This window comes from Copadichromis virginalis, linkage group LG23 (genome assembly GCF_057382275.1).
Source record: "Copadichromis virginalis isolate Kocher_CV1m ecotype Utaka linkage group LG23, C_Virginalis_male_GT1.1, whole genome shotgun sequence".
In the NCBI taxonomy this organism is placed as follows: Eukaryota; Metazoa; Chordata; class Actinopteri; order Cichliformes; family Cichlidae; genus Copadichromis; species Copadichromis virginalis.
The window spans coordinates 29,305,779-29,319,394 of record NC_140639.1 but is presented as its reverse complement, the minus strand read 5'-3'; the positions used below and the strand labels follow the sequence as shown (position 1 = coordinate 29,319,394).

The window sequence follows — 13,616 nt, the reverse complement described above, 5'->3', positions numbered from 1 at the left end:
AAAAACATGTTGTAGCTTTGTGATGCTTTATACGATTTGAAACTGTTTTTAAAGTGTGGATTAAAACGAGTGGAGTCAGCCAACATTTGAGCTTACCACATTGTATCTTACATGTTTTTTTTAAACATCAAGGCAAAATGTTTGTGTAGGTGTGTGCCCCATTTTTTAAAGCTCCAGTCAGAACAGCTGAGTCACTGACCATATCCCACTGCAGGCTTAAAAGAAGGTGGCTTTTAAGAGGACACCCACATTATTTTTCTTCTTTCTGAATCAGACTGATAAACAAGTAATCAAAGAACTGAACAAAAAATTCTCATACAGACAGCCATGGACACACATGGACACACACACACCTCTGGGTAAATAAAGGTGAAAGAAAAGAGAGTTGGCTGTAGATTTATGGCAGAGTGTCAAGGAGAGGAGCCACTGACAGCTGGAGGACTCCCAGTCCTGATGCAATTCAGGTCACGCAGGCACACATTAAAGAAAGACACATCCACAGGTCAGTCCTTGGTCTGCTTTTTTTCTCCTTCAGTGAAAGGCAGACTTTGAATAGAAAACTAATTCATTTCGAAGCAGTTTATTTTAGCCCTGCATGCCATTTGAAGCTGAACAATGCCCATAATTCTATTACTGCTGTGACGTCCGCTGAGGGGAAAGAAGCTGCCTGTGACTCAACCGTCTGCAACCCTCCTGCCTCAGACTGCATCAGAAAGTAACCCTTATTTTTTAAAGCACTCAAAGCACCAGGTATCTATTTTTGGTGCATCCTTACCAAGGGTTGCCAACTTTTTAACTATCAAAGAAGGGATACTCTAGCAGGAGGGACTATGCGCTTACCTGCTGCTCCTTGGCAGGTAGCTCCATGCCCTCCTGGGTTTTAATTGCACCTTAGAACACATATGCATCAACACTACAATGAGCGGGTGGAGGGAGGTTTGGAGTCTTCTCCCACCCCCACTCTCTGCGGCCTGCTGGAGCGGGAGGGCTAGTAGGAGGAGTTGGCCGTCCGACTGCGGTCTGGGGTGTGGGGCCTCCCTGCTGCTGCGGAGTCGGGGTGGTCTGCCTCTCCCCACTGCAGGGAAAAGGGTAACACCACCTGGGTCTGGGTGCAATTCCCCCCTCCAGGGGCAAGGGTACCTAGACCCGGTTTGTAGAGTACGCTTGGGGAGTGTGATTGTGTGTACAGCGTCTCTTTATGTCTGTCTCCACGTTGGTTGAGTGTGGAGTGAATGCATATGAGAGCATGAGGGTGGGAATGGATGTTTGTGTCTGTGTGTGCCTGTATGTCTGTGTCTATATGTCAGGTTGGGTATCAGACGCCACCTCTCTGGGGACACCTCAGGCCCTCCAAGGTTTGGAGGCCTATCTCCACCACCACTTCCCCTGCCGGTGGCGGACTCCCTCAGGTGTCGGTGTGTTGGTGGTTCTTTGTGTCTGGGGGTGGGCGTCCGGGTACACACCGGCTCACTCCTTGGCGGCCGCTTGTCGGGGCCTGGGGCTCGCTCGGGCCCCTTTGGAGGTGGGGTGCCCCCGGCCTCTCGGCCTAGGGCTCGGTCACTCAGGCGCAGCTGGGGGCCGGCGGAGCTCACGGGCGCGTCACTGCAACCCCCCCTGGCTTCTGCTCCGCGGCTGCTGAGTGAGCCCTCATCTGGGACTCTCCTCAGCTCTTACTGGAACAGTGGCGCGGCTGCCCCTCTGTTGGTCTTCCATGGTCTCTTGTGTTCTGGGGGCCTCTGGATGTCTGGAGTTTTGATCTCCTCCATACCCGCTTCACACCCTGGAGGACGGGGCTGTGGCCCCCCCACACTCCCTAGCAGATCATTACATGGAGAAACCTTTGGAATGCAAGCATGCTGATCCACACAGGTATGCACACATGGGTATTCACAGACGCGGACTAAAGCTTTCTTGGCTGCTGCCTCAAAGCACACTGTGCGCTGTCTATCTTGCGTGCTGCACAATATCGTTTATTACTTAGTAAATACTGATATCTATGACTAGCTAGTTTATTGTGATGGTGCTTTGTTTTCTCTATTATTATGTTGCTCTTTGTTGTTTGCTGTCTCCTCTGTTTGTTTGTTTGTTTGTTTTTTTTTTTTCTCCATACAGGTGACCCAGGAGTTTTTTGTTTTTTTTTTGTTTTTTTTTGTATTTTTTTTGTCTCTCTTCACCCCCCTTCTCACCGTCTCTTCTCCCCTTGGGTTTTCTTTCTTTCTCTCCCCCTCTCTCTCTCATTCATTCCCCCTGTCCTATTTATTAAAAAAAAAAAAAAAAAAAAAAAAAAAAGACAAAGGATGAACTGAAGCTCTGCCATCACGTAATGTCGCATACTGCTGTTTCTGATGTCATTTAAAAAAAAAAAAAAAAAAAAAAAAAAAAAGAAGGGATACTCTTGTGCTAGAAGCACAGTGCACAGCCAGCTGGGCATAGTGTAAATATGCACTGCATGTTCATATTCTTATAATAAAAACGCAGTAAAATGTTGGTATTCAGTTTAATCATTACCTCATCTAAAACAATAAAGAAAAATACAGTACATAATAATTTGGGCATTTCCTTTCAAAAATAAGCAAATAATAATAATGATGATAATAATAATAATAATGTAAAAACTAGCCAAGCCCCTATCGACTAGCATACTAATAGAAGCTAGCCAGTGTTAGCTCCTCACCTGCAGACTGTCTCAAGCAGGTGAGGAGGAAGCTTATGTTTTCTTTTATTTTCTACAACAGCATGCCGTTATCATTAAAAAAACAAACTGGCATGTACTGTAAATGTGTAGTTAGACTTCTTAACCAGGGGTATTAAACATAAGGCCCAGGAGCCAGAATTGGCCTAGCAATGTCACCAATCTGGTCCACTGGGCGGCTTTGGAAAATGTGAAAGATGGTATAAATTCTCAACTTTTAACTTTATTTTCGTACAGTTTTCCCACTGATAAAGACCTCCTGGATAGTCATCCATACTACATTTAGGTAGCAGATAAACAAGTAAATGATGACATCTACTAGGGAAATGTCTTTATAAGTCCACAGAAAAAAGGACATTTTGTATGAATTAACAAAAGCTTTGTGTTTTATAATTACGGGACAGTCTGGGCAATGAGCCACTGCACTTTTTTCTGTACTTTTACACATTTATTTCTTACAATTTAAGCCCAAAAAGTTGTGCAGTAATTTTTCATTGCTTTTCACTTATTTCAGTATAAAATCTAATTTGCACTGTAAATGTTAAACTTCATGCATATGGCCCACAGTATAAAAAAGTTATGACATCCCTCTTCTTTACACTGACAGGATAGATTCACTGACTGGTGGATTTGACATTGCTGACTTTGAAAGTCCTTTTGTTCACATCTTCAAGCAGTTTTGGGGCAATGTTTAGTTTATTTGAGCCACTAACACCTTAAAAAAACACCTACATTTCCTTTCACCCCTCACACCCCCGCTCACTATTTCTCTTCTGATAGTCATAGACTCCCAAAGGCTCGTGAGCCATATGGCACCATCAGGGATCTGTGTGCACTTGCGTCCCAGTGTGTTAGTGTGCTGGAGAGGGAGAGCAGCCGTGGCTCAAGGTGTCAGCAGGCAGGGTGGTTTAAATTTAACAGCAACAGGGCTGATCTCTGCATGGCAGGTCCTGTCTCTCCCCTTCTGCTCTCTCTCCTCACACACAGACACACACAGTCTGTCTTCATAGTCACCAGCCACAGACATCATCACACACAGCAGCAGCAGCAGCTCCCTGTCAGGAGACGCACCTCTTCGTCCTCTTTGTCCTCTTCCTCTCTCTCACTCATCAGACCACCTGGATTGTACTAGAGGCCAGCTGAGGACGCGGCAGCAGCAGTGACGGCAGTGGAGGAGAGAGAAGGGACGCTCAGCGTTGCAAAGGGAAGGAGAGCGGAGCAAACATTCACACTGAGGATAACACTTCATCCGAGCTGGCAGGCTGAAGGCACAGCCAGTGGCACTGCAGAGGCACATCAGCACCGTGGGCTAAAGATTTGCTGCGAGAGGTAAGGCTGGAGCTTGGCTATGAGACAGTGTGTGTGTTTGTGTCATAAGATGTGTGTATATCATCTGTTTCCTTTGGAGGCAAATACACAAATGCAAAAGGTTGTGAGCCTGTGTGATTGTGCATGGATGTCATGGAAAATTATCACTGAGTCATGTTTGTAATAAATTACAAGTATTTCATTTTCAGCCTAGTCAGCCTGGCATTTTCAAAATTGTATTTTATTTATTAAAAAAAATCTTGATTTAAAAAAAAAAAATCCTGAATTTATTATTGAAGTATAGTCTGTATTTCTGCAAAGCCTTTTGCGCAGATGCGCTGAACTTCAGTGGATTTTCAGAACAACCACTGAGCAGAACATAATCTGCATTGTGGCAGCTTTTCTGCAAGGTTGCTGCTAATTGAATAGATACAAAGATTAGAGGCCAGAGGAGACCCGAGGCTCTGAGGAGGGGAGGGCACAGTGAACTCCTGCTGATTTTAATTCAATCTAATCAGGTTGAATTTGCTCTAATTAGGTTTATTTCTTTGGCTGGGACAGACAAGGCTCTCACACATTTGGGTTTCTTTTTGCGGTTGGCTCTGCGTGACACTTTTGTTTTGCTTTCTTGGAGGGAATCACCATTACAGCTGAATCTGCTGATGAGGGCAGAACATGATATGGCCCCGGCAGTGGCAGCATGCCTCGTGATCAATTTGCCCACCACATCAAAGCTGGCGGTGATAATTCATCCACTCCTGTGCGGTGACACTAGCTCGAGCGGACGCTGGTGTTACACGGCGGGGTTGTATTAGTTGCAGCCGGGGAATTTCCAAAGGGCAGCGTGTCCATGAGAACCCACAGCAGTGTCATACAGTATCTGAGACCAACCAGAAGGGGTGGGTGACGGGAAGAAGGGAGGGAGGGAGGGAGTCAAGTTACCAATCTTGGACTCAAGTCTCAGATTGAAAGACGTGGGCGAGACTGGTAGCAATGAAGCATTTCCACTGGTTTGATTATGAAACTCTCACTTTATTATTTTCTCCTTTGGCTTATAACATGCCAAATCTTTCATCATATTATGGGATTGGGGAGGTGCTGTGCTGGCATCCATAGTTTGATGATGTGCTGGTATGTGGTGGTCAGCACAGTGAGAGCGAGAGATGTTACTAATAAAAGGATTAGCATAGCCTTTAAAGATCATCACATAACATTTTGGTTTGTGGTTACTCACAGGATGTGAACGATGATGGCTTGAGGCTGGTATTTATAGGTGGAATTTGGGGCTCTTTTTTGGGCTCCTGGAACAGTTGGCCATTTCCACCTCTTTTCTTTTTTTCTGATGTTTAAAGGTCTGCAATAAAAGCATCGACAGGTGTTCGAAGCACTCCTTCCCGAATGGAAGAAACCTTCTTCCTGTGAGTAAATATTTGGGCAGAAGGATGCCTTGCCGTTCAGGTTTAAACGGCTTGCAGTTTAGCTTGTGACCAGAAGTGACCGGTTAATCGGGTTAACCATGTATGATAGCGGGGCCGAGAGCCACGGCCTTCTGGTGCTGGTAATCTGCTGTAAGACAACAAAAGGGGGCTGGCCAGCAGGATGATCAGCAGGTTTAGTGTGAATGGTGTTTATAGTATGTGTGTGAATGATTTATAGACAGTTCACCATAGGCCCTGATGGGAGTTTCGAAGCAATGACAGGCCCCTCACATGTCAGATTTTAGATTGACAGAAACTTTTCAAACTCCAATTTTTTTTTATACCTGTTTTGTATAAACTCCTTCAAATGACTTTAAAAATGACATCCTGCCCTGCTAGAAAGTGCTTTGCTTTCAGTCTGATTGACAGTTTGAGGGTAGTGGGGCAGAGATCGCTAAGCAAGACACGCATTAAGGCAAACCTCCTGGCACCCTGAGACTGGATTAGAAGGTCTAGCTCAAAAGGTCTTATTGAAGGTGTTTGATTCATCAGCAGGAAGCGACTGGTGGTTAAATTCAGGGTTTAAAAACATGGATCAAAGATGCTTGAAGTTTACTCCTTTTTCATCCCCTTGGAAACTGCAACGGTTAGGCGAGTACAAACTTATAACCTACTCCAACCTAATAACCCCTCCAACCTCCAAATGTGGGCTTTTATGCTTTCTAAATAGAGAAACTTTATCTGTCAGTGTCTAACAATGCTCAGGCAAGTCTGTGACCTAAAACAGTATTTGATTTCCCTGGATGAGAAAACCAAAATAAGGCTCCTAACTGACTATCCGCTTGCATTGTGTCAGTTATCTGAACCTAACTTTAACCATGACAGGAGTCTGTAATCGTTACACATAGTCTACCTGAACACTACAATCCTTATTTCTTGTTTTTTCAAGGCAGTTTAAATTAGTCTACTAAAAACGTGGCAGTAATCGTCAAACGGCCATTTGTGAAGGAAAATTAGGTGATTGCCGTTTAATTTGGAGCAGGGGCGGATCTACAAGGGTGGCATGGGGTGGCAAGTGTCACCCTAAAATTATCCCTTGCCACCCCAAGTGCCACCCCAGGTTTTCCATATGACAGTGTTGTTTATTAAAATAAGATAGCATTAACAGTTTGAGCATAGTTACAGTCAACGGTGAATATAAATGCTAAAACTGATTGCATAGTGTTTCCCCCCACCACCATTAACAAATGGTTCAGCCCATAGCAGGACTGGATTTTTTTCTTGTTTTCAGTAGCAAGCGATGTTTATGATTGTGCCAGAGCACATTTTGAACAACATCATGGGAATTTCACTTTTTACACAGATGTTACACTCTGGAAATGGAAGGAAGGTGAATGTTATTAACCCTCTGTGGTCCACGGACACGCTGCACCTCCAAATCACATGACTGATGTAAGCTGACATAGCAACAAGCTGCAGCCACGCAGCGAGACAGAGCGAGTGAGAGAGAGCGAGAGAGTTTTTAGATGTGGGAGATTTGTGACGTTTAGTGTGGAGTGTATACTTAGTGTGTTGTGTTGTCTTGTGTAGTTGTTCTGTTGTGTAGTCGTTTTGTTTTGTGTGTCAGTGAGGGCACTAATGAATGTCACAGAGGCACATTTGCAACGTAAACTCTGTCAACCAGCGGAGTGATACACCTCCTGTTGTCAGGCCTGCAGGTTTATCCCTGTGCTGTTCTGTCTTTTGGTGGACAAACTTCTTTTTTACTGGCACACATCATTTGTGGGGCATCTTATTGCAACACCTGATTGTTCTCTCATTTTAGTTTTAGTAATATTTTTAAATGGTTGTAGAAAATGAAAAAAACAAAAAACGGCAGGTGTATTGGCTGCATTTTTAGATAAATAGTTGTATATGTTTACAAAACGTACAATTTCTATTTGCATTTCAAGTTATAAAAATTTACTCAACATGTCTGTGGTTTTTTTTACAGTAAAAAAAAATACTACTCGTATTTTTAAGTTCTTTGTGTGATTTCAGATCAGTAATACTAATGCAGTATGTCAGTGAAAAAAACAACTAAATTCAGTTGAGCTGAAAAGAATGATACCAAACAAGGCAAGGGGAAAAAACCAAAATGAAACAATTTGAGGGTGAAATACAAGCGTAAACTCAAAAGGAATCAAAAATGGGCAGTTGTATTTCAGACCTCAGTGGGTTAATCCAACAAATTAGGTTTAAATTTTGGTTCATGACAGTGCAGATTTCTGACATTTTGTGTAATTTAAGCATATAACAATGTGATTGTTTTCTAACAAAAAACAGTCTGAAGCTTAATTAGACTTGTGTTTGTAAATGAACCGCCTCATTTTGTGTAGCTTTCTGGATTTTATAGTTATTGGGCTACATATTTATTTATTATAAAGGCTATACAGTACATAAGATCAAAACTCACATGTTTTATGTAACTAAAGTGTGTCATTATGTGGGCTACAGACAATAATTAAGTTATAGACTATATTTATATGAAAAACGTGTATACTTACTGCATTTGAATTATTTTAACCATATGTAACCACCTGCATATGTGTTTTAAAAAAAGGCTTTGATTTTGCCACCCCATTTGATTTCTTTGCCACCCTCATGCCACCCTAAGAAAATTTCTCTAGATCCGCCCCTGATTTGGAGGACTTGTTGAATGAATGTATCAGTACTGAGCGATTAGCGGGGGATTCGGCTTCTCAGTTTGATGGTTGAAAGTGGCTCCTTAAAAAGCTTCAGGGCTGATACGCAAAAACTGCGGGTGTTGCAGATTGTTTAATTGAGCTGGGCGTAGTGGGGTCGACAAGTACAAGAAGTGCATGGGTAGTGGGCCACATGGTGCTTGGCTGCAGGAACAGTGACTCGTTTCATTGGTGGGGATCCTGTTTCTCTCACAGAATACCAACAGCTCACAGCTCTGGGAAAAGAGCACTATATATACCCCAGTGTTGTCCAACATTAGTCTCTCTCTCTCCATTTCTCACAGCTTGCCTTCTGCTGTCAAGCAAAGTCAAAATAAGCCAGCCGAGATCCATTTTTCAGGCAGGGGTGGGTGTGGGGGGGCACTGAAAGATCAGCTGGAGTGTGCTTTCGCAGAAGACGTTCCCATGAGAGCAAGGCAAGACAAACAAACAGAGTGTCGTGGACAAGTGGCTATAAAAAAAGTGAGAAAGGTGCACTGGTGACCGTAGACGGTGTGTTTAGTGCAAAACACATGAAACACACTCGGGATGGGAGCTAAATTATCTTTACGCTGCTTCAGCAAAGCTTTTCTTCCTGCAGGTGCTTCACTACAGGAACAGCTCAACTCCAAGCGCATAAATAATTCACCAGGGTATCTCCAAGCCTGTTCTGCTCTGAGCGGTTACAGCATGATTTGCTGCGGCAGACACGGTCGTCGTGGTCGTCGCTCATCTCCGTGCAAGAGTAAAGCAAGTAACACTCGAGGTGCATTAGTACACCGTGGAGCATTAGTGACGGATGACTGCCTGTGCTGCATTAAAAACTATCAGCAGGAGGTGGGGGGGGGTTGGCTGGAGGCTTCAATTATATGGTGAAATCCCAGACCCAAAAAACTCTTTGAACTCACTTTGAAGTTCTGCATAATCTGCAAAGTTCAATAACTTGCCAGACAGCTCAGATCACTTTCTTTTTGTCAGCTATGAGTCATATGTATATACTTGTAACCATTCATTCTCATTTGAATCTTGTATTGTGTCTGCATATGTTGCAACAAATGAAGAACGCTTGAAAAGGAACATCAGAAGCAGAATAAACAAAAAAAAGATTTGCGTTGGCTCTCGAGAGACGTCCTAAACTACAACGGAGTCGCTACTTTGAATCGAACTGGTGCTCTGAACAAAACACACGTCGGAAGCTGAAGCTGTAATAACAGACAAATATGATCTTGCTCAGCCTGTGAAGATTAGCTATGTTAGAGGAACATAGCTTAATATTGTTAAGTAATATAAATAGACAACTAAAATCTATAAAACTCTCAAACAAGGGACAAACTCTACTAATGTGTAAATTATCAAAGAAAGCACAATATTTATTTGTCTACAGGTCGTAACCCATTAAATATGTAACAGGAAGACTTTTATCACTTTTACCTTGGTCATATTATTAACTGCTACTTCATACAGCACCTAATGAACTATAGGACTCTGATACACATGAAAACTCGACTATGTGTGCTTATTACAAAGAAACCAGAAAACATTTGTCACCTTTATCGGATTTGTAACCCTGGCTGTCTTTTCATTTCCTCGTGCTGTGAATGTTCGTCATTCGCATTGTTGGGATTTGTCGGCGCGTCATCACCTTTACTTTGTTTAGTCCCTCTACTCTAAGTTAAATATACAATAAGGGGCCACTGCAGAGCTGTTTCCATGATGCAGCAGAATGTGTCAGGATGCTAGCTGAGGCTGTGGAGTCTGAGATGTAGGTTTTGGCATCTTTCAATTTTTCAGACGATTGCTTTATCTGACTTTGGGGTGAATTTGCTGGGACGTCCACTTCTGGGAAGGCTGACATGTGTCTTGAATGTTCTCCACTTCTAAATAAGCTTTCTCACTGTAGAATGATGGACTGCATACTGTTTGGAAATGACCTTATAACCCTTCCCATGTTGAAGCAACAATTGCTGTTCATTGCTCTTGTCTTTCTTGGCATTGTGCATTCAGCACACACCTGAATTCTGACAGCAATAGTTTTTCTTACTGGAAGAAAAAGTAAGCACAATGATTGTCACACTATGGGATAAATCTATGGTTGACTAAAACATAGCGTGTCCATGGGTGTAGCTTAGCCTGCTTTGTGGAGAAACATTATATAAATGTAATCTCTATAGAGCTCTTTACAATCCAACCTCAGCATGAACCAGCTCACATCTTGCTGCTATATCTGCATTGTGTTCCCCTAGGGGCCTTGGCTTTGCTTGTGAAATTCTTGGCATATGCAACACGATGGGATAAAGTGACAGAGGTGGCAGCCTGATGCTAAAAATTCTCTGCGGGGGAAAAAAATAAAACACCCAAAGGGGTCCGTGAGTGTGTCTGTGCTCCTCTTTGGGCCTAAGCCTCCATTGTTGCTCCTGTCTGTGTTTGGTGTTGCCATAGAAATGGTCCTAGTTGAGATGCGGGCTTAGCATGGATCTGTAACTGTGAGTGGCTTTTGCATTCGTTAAATGACGGGGTCAGTTATCAGACTATTTTCTGATGATCCCCCCTCCCTAACATTTTCCCTGCTACCTCTTATTTAAGAGAAGTGAGGCATGTGGAGAGCAAACAGGGGCAGAAGTGGAAAGGACACAAGTGTCACAGTGAGAAATGTCACTGTTGCACCCTGGGACATATTTGCTTACTTTCGCCTGGATGAAGTGGGAAGTTGTCCTAACTGGGGGTCTTTTGCTCACAGAGAGACTGTATTTGGCACGAGTGCTGCAGTGTCCGTCTGGGACGAGGCCAAAGGCTGGACAGCAGACAGTGTTGGTGCGGATGAAGCGGAGAACGCTACACCCCTCTGCCAAGATGACTCATAAGCAGAGCGGGCGGGGGGTGGGGTGGGTGGGCAAAGCCACAATAGTGCTTCAGAGTTTGGTGTCCAAGTTGGACAGGATGAACTGCGGTTTTCCACAGCTCATCATGAAAGTGTTGCGGTTTTATTATAACCTCTCGTCCTCTCTAGCGCTGCGATCCCTGTGCCTGAATCAGGGATGTGTTTTTTTCACGACATGTTACGTTGTTTTTGTCAACTGCTGTGCAAAAAAGTACATGAATGCAGAGGCAGCTAACTTGAAGGATTTATAATTTTCCTCAGCTGATAAACCGCACTGATGACTCAAAGAATAATAAACAAAAAACAAAAGAGATCTGCAGCTCTGTTCTTTACAAATGAAATGCTCAGATCTTGTTCAAAAGAAGCCATGAGTCAGCTCCTGGAGAAATATTGCTTTGCTGCTTGGATGCAGCATAGCCACTAAATATTGAGTTGATACAACCTCGGGACAAACCTCATCTTGTTATGTATGATGATATATTTTTACCTATGATGATTAACCTATACGTACTTGTCAGTCACCTCTAATAGATTAAAATGAATGACCAGCACAGGTGAAACTGAACTCACCCCACTTTCACTTTAGGAAACAAAACCAAAAATCCTGATCACACATAATGAAATTCCAATGAGACGTTTCAGACAATCACATCTATAATACCTGTTTGTCGATCAGACACATCCACCCGGTTTATTACAGTTTTCAGTGGCATGTTGTGCTGTAATTACAGCTTAGACATTTGACTTGTAAATTGCCCTTGTTGTGATTCACTGGACAGCTTACTGAGGATGTTGCTGGGCAACTGGGTTAAGTTAAAAACTGAATAAAGATGCTTAGGGAACCATAACTATCTCCCTTCCCTACATAGTGGGTAATTATTTTTCTCAAAATTAGCTTTTGTAATAATTTTATACAATTTTTTACAATTTTCAACTGCATTTCTGTCTTAAAATGATCAAAATGTATTTTTAATATAGAATTATCATTTTAATTGTTATCGTCAATCCATTCCTGCTCTAGTGAGCAAATAATTATGTGTGACGAGGTCATCTTTTCATCTAGAGGTTAATCAATACCAGGATCACAGCAGAAATGTCAGCTTACCAGATAACCAAGGTGTTAAAGCAGCCTAGCCAAAGATAAAGCTATTTAACAAGAAAATAAATAAGTAGGATCACGAGATTTGAAAGTAATAAGGGGACTAATACAAAGGTAAATAAATAAAAATGATAATTAATTCATGCATTTGTAAAACTATTTGACGTGTAGATCTGGTGTCAGTATTTTATGGGATTTTGATTTATTTTTATGTAGTCACTTATTAATTTTATTTATTATTATTATTTGACAGCTTCAGTCCTCTATAGAGTGCAGTACATAGCAGCAGCTCAGAGATTTCTCCAGTTTTTTTTAATGTTTTGCTGCTATTATTCACTAAAGATGATGAATTTTACTTTGAGGAATATCCATAATTTGTAGATGCAGTTTTTTTGCAGATTGATGACCCTCTGCCTTTCTACAGTGCTACAGCAACATTCACTAATTAGCTGCAAAATGTTCCTCCAGCTGTTTCTCTGTAGTACCACTTACTTTTACTTTTTTGAGATGTGTTGCTGGCATTAAATTCAAAATGAGTTGATATTTTTCAGGAAATAGTGAAATGTCTGTGTCAACGTTCAATATGTTTTCTTTATTCTGTTGTGAACATAATACAGGTGAGTGAAATTTGCTAATCACTGCATTCTGTTCCTTTTCCCATTTGTACCAATTCATGTACTCTTGTGTATGGCACACAGTACACGTGTGCACACCTGGATACATGTTACTTGTATTGCTGCAGCCAGTACTTTGGCTCTCAATATGCTGTAGCAGGTTCACTGCGTGTGCTTTTAGACTTTAAATGAAGCTAACAGACTGCTAACCTTTCTGTAATCACCGACTGACAATCTCACATCAATTAAAAAACACCCAAATGTGAACTAATTTAAAATGCACAAAGGAGCAGCGTTGTGCACCTTTAAAGCTTTCAGTCCTCACACATTTTTAGAAATCATACAAAACTTTCCACTTCTTCAAACCCAGCCTGGTTAGTGACTCAGGTTTTCTTTGTGTTCACTGTGCTGTTACAGTAGCAGCTTCAAATGTCCCATTTAAGTTTATTCAAACAGCTTATTTTGGAATATAGGACAAATCTGCAGCAACCACAGGTCTAGTGATTTAGGCCAATCAGAGAAAAGCACCTTCAAAGCTTTCTAAATGAAACCCTGGCTGGAGCTGACTAGAGTAGAGTTCTTATCTGACTTCTTGCCTTCTCCTCACCTCTACCGTGCAGGGGATTGGGTGACCTACTAATTTTAGCCCAGGCTGATTTGTTGGCTGCTGGACAGTTTGGATTACAGGCAAAAAGGAGCTGACACATCAGTCATAATTCAGAGGATAAAGAGGAATATCACCACATATGTGCTTCATTTATTATTTACTACTACTATAATTTTCCAATTTAAAAAATCTCACTTATTTAGACAAAACGACTCCCACAAGAGTAAATCATCACAATGACTTGAAGCAGAATAAAACGTGTCCAATAATAGTTTTA

At 42.2% G+C, this 13,616-nt stretch overlaps 1 protein-coding gene across 2 annotated transcripts in view; it reads left to right on the top strand.

Moving 5' to 3' along the window:
- Window positions 1-3,574: 3,574 nt before the first annotated feature.
- filip1l (filamin A interacting protein 1-like) overlaps window positions 3,575-13,616 on the top strand; it is a 106,407-nt gene continuing 96,365 nt past the window's right edge. For both annotated transcript variants that reach the window (XM_085447310.1, XM_085447309.1), the window contains exon 1: window positions 3,575-4,021. The gene's annotated coding sequence lies outside the window, so the exon portion shown is untranslated. The remainder of the gene's footprint in view (window positions 4,022-13,616) is intronic.